This window comes from Arachis ipaensis, chromosome B9, assembly GCF_059453495.1.
Source record: "Arachis ipaensis isolate K30076 ecotype BB chromosome B9, ASM5945349v1, whole genome shotgun sequence".
NCBI lineage: Eukaryota > Viridiplantae > Streptophyta > Magnoliopsida > Fabales > Fabaceae > Arachis > Arachis ipaensis.
In genome coordinates this window covers 82,535,731-82,540,694 of record NC_142444.1, presented here as the reverse complement: position 1 = coordinate 82,540,694, position 4,964 = coordinate 82,535,731, and the positions used below count along the sequence as shown (strand labels likewise).

Here is a 4,964-nt window from a genome sequence, read left to right as displayed (position 1 = left end):
GGGTCTGCTCTTATATTTATCTTTGAGTCTTATTTTTATTCCATAATCAATAAAATTAGAGTTTATGTCTTAAATCTATGAATGTCCTATGAATCCATCACCTTTCTTAAATAAAAAGTGTTTCTAATTGAAAAAGAAAAAGAAGTACATGAATTTCAAATTTTAAAATAGTTTAATTATTTTGATGTTGTGGCAATACTCTTGTTCTCTGAATGAATGCTTGAACAGTGCATATTTTTGAATCTGATTGTTTATGAATGTTAAAATTGTTGGCTCTTGAAAGAATGAAAGAAAAAGGAGAAATGTTATTTGATGATCTGAAAAATCATAAAATTGTTTCTTGAAGCAAGAAAAAGCAGTGAATAGAAAGCTTGCATGAAAAAAAAGAGAGAAAAGCAAGCAGAAAAAGCCAATTGGGTAGATATTCACTTACATCTTGATTCAAGCATACATTGTGCACTTTACATGATTTCATGAGGATTTTTGCATGAATTTAAGGACAAATTGGATGTTGCATTTCCCATGACTTGGACTAGAACTTTGATGCACTTTATTGCTTGATTTCAGGACAAAGAAAGCAAAGAAGAACCACATTAGTGGCTACGTTAGTTACACTAACGTTAACACTAATGTGGAATGGGAGTAACTTGCAAAGTTAATGAGAAAAGTAATTGCCAATAACGCTCTCGAAGCCATCATTGCCCACGTTAAGAGTCACGTTAACTAAGTTAACGTGAACTCTAACGTGGAAGAAAGGAAATGGAGCCAACGTTAGTGACACTTAACATTATCACTAACGTTGGACCAAGCTCATAAGTGGCCACGTTAGTCACCACGTTAACTTAGTTAACGTGGCCTCTAACGTTAAGAAGAAAGGAGGGAAGCCAACGTTAGTGACATTCAACATTATCACTAACGTTGGCCAAGTCACATTAAGCCACGTTAACTCCCACGTTAACCTAGTTAACGTGGAAGCTAACGTGAGAAAACAAAGTGTTCAACAACGTTAGTGACACCAAACATTGTCACTAACATTGGAAGGAACCCACACAAGCCCCAATAAGCCACGTTAACTCCCACGTTAACTTAGTTAACATGGAAGTTAAAGTGAAGAAGGGAGGTGACGCCAACGTTAGTGACACCCAACATTGTCACTAACGTTGGAAGGAGCCCACACATGCCACCATGAGCCACGTTAACTCCCACGTTAACTTAGTTAACGTGGAAGCTAACGTGGATAAGGGAATGTTGAGCCAACGTTAGTGACACTCAACTTTGTCATTAACGTTGGAGATGGCTAGCATGGCCACGTTAGAAGTCACGTTAACCTAGTTAACGTGGACTCTAACGTGAGAAATAGGGGCACATTAGAACGTTAATGACAATGGTAAGTGTCACTAACATTCTCGAAGATTGGCAAGCCTACGTTAAAAGAGCCACGTTAACTAAGTTAACGTGGACTCTAACGTAGGGAAGGGGGGAGACTTCTCTACGTTAGTGCGAAAGGTAAGTCCCAGTAACATGTGCGAAGGGCATAGAGGCAACGTTAGTGGCAACGTTTGTGCCACTAACGTTGAAGTTAACGTGGCTCTTACTTGGGTGAGGAACGTTAGTGAAAAAGGTGATTGTCACTAACATTCTCGAACCCATATTTTCACTGAACGTTAACACCACTAACGCCCAGAGCTAAAGTCTCTGCCCACTTCACACTTTCTCTCTGCAAGTAAAGCCAAGCCCAATGAAGAAGAGAACTGCTTCAAACTCAAGATCCAAAGGCCCATACCCAAGACTTGAAGAGCCAACTAGAAGAACAAAAGAGTAGTATATATAGGAGTAGCTTTGTATTAAAAAGGGGAGTAGGAAATTATAGGGAGCCTCTGGGCATAGAATCACTTTCTATATTTACTTTCTCTGCACTTCTAGTTTCATCATGTATTCTCCATCTTTGTTTTCATTTTCCAAAGCTATGAACAACTAAACCCCTTTCATTGGGTTAGGGAGCTCTGTTGTAATTTGATGGATCAATACTAGTTTTCATTATTCTTCTTCTATCTTTTCTCTTGATTTTACTTGAAAGCTTTCAATCTTCATCCAATTGGGTAGTTATCTTGGAAAAGAAGCTATTCATACTTGGATCTCTTCTAAACCTTGAAAGAGGAATGAAGAGATCATGCTAGAAATGCTTTCTCATGTTGGACCAAATTGGGTTTGGATGGATATGTGACTATAATCCTCTCAACACTTGATTTGGGAAATGCATGTGGTATAATCAGTGACCATACTTCATCTCTTCTCATGAGCAATTGACCAAGGAATTGGCTATTGATCAAGATTTGAGAGATTGAATTACAAGAAATTGTAATTCAATCACTTAAGATTGCCAAGGAGATCAATGAGTGCATTGATTGAGGAAGAGATGAAAATGAAATTGATCCGGATAACGCAACAACTCCTAAGCTCAATGAACTCCCCATTTCTGATCTTACCCATTCTCTTTAATATCTGTCATTTACTTTTATGAGCAATTACCCATCCCCATATAAGATTCTGCAATTTACTTTCCGTCATTTACATTCAGCTCTATTTCTAGCATTTACTTTTCTGTTATTTACTTTCCCGCCATTTAATTTTCTGTAATTCTCAACTCAAATTCTGATTCGCTCAACTAGAACATTCCTTTAATTAAAGTTGCTTGATCAATCAATCCTTGTGGGATTCGACCTCACTCTATTGTGAGTTTTTACGTGATGACAAATTCGGTACACTTGCCGAAGGAAATTTGTTATGAGACAAGTTTTCCGTGCATCAAGTTTATGGCGCCGTTGCCGGGGATTGATTGTGCATCAACAATGATTAAATTGAAGGATAACTAGATTGAGTATTTTATTTTTTGTTTGATTTAATTTTCTGTTTGAGTCATTTACTTTCTGTTTTAGTTAATTTCTTCCCTTCCCCCTACGTTTTCTTTGTTATTTACCATTCATTTCACTAACCCACTAACTGTTTGATATATTGCATCACTCACACTAATAGTAATTCTGACATATATACTTTCTGCACCTATTCTCGTTGCTTGTACTTGTTTGTTGTATGACAGGGAGAAGAAGCGGGGCTTTAACTTCCTTTGATTCTGAACCTGAGAGGACCTTCCTTAGACTAAGGAGGGAGGCAAGAGAAAAATGTGTAGTTGGTGCTGAAGAAGAGGAGGAACACCTTGAGGAATACTTTGAACCAAACATGGAAGAAAACATGGAAAACCATCGTGAAGAAGAAGCTCACAACCATGGCGGAAGAGGACGAGCAAATCATGCTGGGGAGGATAGAAGAGTTTTAGGCTCTTACATCAATCCAAACCCAGGAAACTGTGGAAGTAGCATTCAAAAGCCAACCATCCATGCCAACAATTTTGAACTAAAACCACAGCTCATCACCCTTGTTCCGAACAACTGTTCGTTCAGAGGAAGTGTCTAAGAAGACCCCAATCAACATTTAATCACCTTCCTGAGAATATGTGACACAGTGAAGTCTAATGGTATTCATCCTGACGCCAATAGACTGCTCTTATTTCCATTCTCACTCAAGGATAAGGCAGCCAAGTGGCTGGAGTCTTTCCCAAAGGAGAGCTTGACAACTTGGGAAGATGTCGTGAATAAATTCATAGCAAAATTTTACCCCCCTCAACGAATTAATAGGCTGAGAGCTGAGGTCCAAACTTTCAGGCAACAACATGGTGAGACTCTATATGAAGCATGGGAGAGGTTTAAGGAGCTGACAAGGAAGTGTCCACCAGATATGTTCAATGAATGGGTGCAGCTGCACATTTTCTATGAAGGGCTCTCTTATGAGTCAAAGAAGGCCGTAGACCATTCATCCGGAGGATCTTTGAACAAGAAGAAGACCATTGAGGAGGCCATAGATGTCATTGAAACAGTAGCAGAGAACGACTACTTCTATGCTTCTGAAAGAGGGAACACAAGAAGAGTGATGGAGCTAAACAATGTAGATGCTCTGCTGGCTCAGAACAAGCTCATTACCCAGTAGCTAGCTGACCTCACCAAGAAGATGGAGAAGAACCAAGTAGCAGCAATCACCACTTCATCAACAACCCAAGAAGGAGTGAATGAAGAAGCAGAGGGAAGTCAGGAGCAAGTCAACTACATTGGGAATTCACCTAGGCAAAACCATGATCCATACTCCAAGACCTACAACCCTGGATGGAGGAATCACCCAAACTTTGGGTGGGGAAATCAACAAGACCAAAGCCTTGATCAAAGACGCCCAAATCCCAACAATGCAGCTCACCAACATTTTACATCTAGGCCATATCAACACTCCCATAACAACACCTCTCCACACCCACATCAAAACCAAAATAACTTACCTTATTCTTCCACCTCTGATCCCAATCTACAATCATTGGATGACAGACTCTCAAAGATTGAGAATCTACTTGAAGGCATAGGCAAGGAGATTCAAGATAGTAAAGCATTCCGAGAAGAAGTAATGTCCAATATGCAGAATCAGGATGCTGCTATCAAGAAACTGGAGACACAAATTGGCTATTTATTCAAGTAAATTCCAAGCCACAAACTTCGCAGCAAGACTAGCTCAACACAAAGGGAGGAGTGTCAGGCTATCACCCTTAGGAGTGGGAAGGAACTGAAGGAAACCCCCTAGAAACCACAAGAAAAGGACTCAGATAAAGAGGAAAAAGAGTAGGATGGAGCTCAAGTTCCTAATCTGAGTTCACAAAAAGGGGAAGGAGTACTGAAGCCAGACATACCAAGAGTCCATATCCTCAGCAATTAAAGAAGAAGGGGGATGACAACCAGTTTTCGAGATTTTTAGAAATCTTCAAGAAACTATAAATCAACATACCCTTTGCTGAAGCAATAGAACAAATGCCACTCTACGCCAAGTTTTTAAAGGAGCTAATGACTAAGAAAAGAAGCTAGAAAAACAAC

At 39.5% G+C, this 4,964-nt stretch overlaps 1 non-coding gene across 1 annotated transcript; it reads right to left on the bottom strand.

The window, feature by feature from the left end:
* Positions 1-3,690: 3,690 nt before the first annotated feature.
* LOC148545222 (small nucleolar RNA R71) lies at positions 3,691-3,797 on the bottom strand. The gene has a single exon (XR_015901757.1). It is a non-coding gene; the product is annotated as a small nucleolar RNA R71 (small nucleolar RNA).
* Between the last annotated feature and the right edge of the window lie 1,167 nt (positions 3,798-4,964).